The sequence below is a fragment of the Rutidosis leptorrhynchoides genome, chromosome 6 (assembly GCF_046630445.1).
Source record: "Rutidosis leptorrhynchoides isolate AG116_Rl617_1_P2 chromosome 6, CSIRO_AGI_Rlap_v1, whole genome shotgun sequence".
Lineage (NCBI taxonomy): Eukaryota > Viridiplantae > Streptophyta > Magnoliopsida > Asterales > Asteraceae > Rutidosis > Rutidosis leptorrhynchoides.
Genome location: NC_092338.1, coordinates 17,295,372 through 17,297,432, shown reverse-complemented (window position 1 = coordinate 17,297,432; position 2,061 = coordinate 17,295,372).

Sequence of the window (2,061 nt, the reverse complement as noted above, 5' to 3'; positions counted from 1 at the left end):
ACCGAAGAAGAAGAAACGAGCGAGTCGGAATAAGATAGTTGTATTCGTGTGGTGTAATATATGTAATATAGTGTTCTTATGCTTTATGATATATGTAAAAATTGCTTGTATTAATAAGTATTTTTTTATGAATCTAACTCTTGTCTATTTTACAGTTTAAAAACACAAAATGGATAGACAACCTAATATTTTAAGAGACCTACCCGGAGACATGATTGATGAAATCTTGTCTAGAGTCGGCCAGAATTCCTCGGCACAACTATTTAAGGCGAGATCAGTTTGTAAGACATTCGAAGAACGTTCCAAGAATGTCTTGGTTTATAAGAGACTTTCGTTTGAAAGATGGGGGATATCACATTGGGAAACCCATAAGTTACGATGTGTTTACATTGACGCATATATTGCGGGGAACCCAAATGCTATTTTACGCAACGGGTTAAGAAATTATTTTGACTCAATATATCCGAATATTGGACTTCGTGATTTAGAAAAAGCGGCTAACATGCAACATAAAGAAGCATGTTATGCTTACGGATTAGTAATGTTCGCTTCTCACCAAAGTGAGAACAAGAACATCGGGCTACAACTATTAAACAAAACGTTTCCACAAGTGACGGAGTCGGTAATTGGGGTAAGAAATGAGGTTTTTAGATTATTACGGGACTGTTGGACATTACGTAACCCTCGTCCCTTTGACGACGTTACAACACGCTGTCTTATCAACGGCCATAACGGTTATGCTGCACAAGACCAAGGATGGGAAGTAGTCCTAGTAAAACCAGAATGCATGACTTGTTTCTGGACGTATGAATTACGTGTCTTTATTGCCTTTGCTGAACGACTTGTGTACTAGCTAGAATTATCTTCACAACTATCTTGTATCAAAGTTATTGTGTGCTATATTTCATGCTTTATGTAAAATAAGCGGTATTGTAAGTTTGTAAAATATTGTATAAAAGTTTGAACGCGAAATATTATTATAATCAGTTTTTCATATAGAATTGTAGTAGTTGAATTGTATATTAGCTACTAAGTATGAACTTAACGGGTAGGTACTACCCGAATTTAAACTTATAAAACGCTAATATGAAGAAAAAGCTTTTATAAATGAGTTCATATTATGCTACGAAATACTATTAACTACTCTTAATATTCTGTATGATTAACTTGTTCCATTTAACTATTTTGAAGGAAATGGCACCGACTACTCGACACACCGTGAATATGAATGAAGAGGAATTCCGTACTTTTCTAGCTTCAAACATAGCTGCAGTACAGGCTGCGCTACATACCAACAATAACCTTGGATCTAGCAGTACAGGAAATCGTGTAGGATGCACCTACAAAGAATTCACTGCCTGCAAACCTTTGGAATTTGATGGAACCGAAGGACCGATCGGATTGAAACGGTGGACCGAGAAGGTCGAATCGGTGTTTGCCATAAGTAAGTGTACTGAAGAGGACAAAGTAAAGTACGCTACGCATACCTTCACAGGTTCTGCGTTAACATGGTGGAATACCTATCTAGAGCAAGTGGGACAAGACGATGCGTATGCACTACCGTGGTCAGCATTCAAGCACTTGATGAACGAGAAGTACCGTCCCAGAACCGAGGTCAATAAGCTCAAGACAGAACTTAGAGGGTTACGAACCCAAGGATTTGATATTACCACGTACGAAAGACGATTCACAGAATTGTGCCTATTGTGTCCGGGAGCATTCGAAGATGAGGAAGAGAAGATCGACGCGTTTGTGAAAGGATTACCGGAAAGAATCCAAGAAGATATAAGTTCACACGAGCCCGCCTCCATACAACAGGCATGTAGAATGGCTCACAAACTCGTGAACCAAATTGAAGAAAGAATTAAAGAACAGACTGCTGAAGAGGCCAATGTGAAGCAAGTCAAAAGAAAGTGGGAGGAAAACGGTGATAAGAATCACCAATACAACAACAACAGCAATTACAACAATAATCGCAACAATTATCCCAACAATCGCAACATCAATCGCAACTACAACAAACGGCCCAACAACAACAACAACAACAACAACAACAACAGC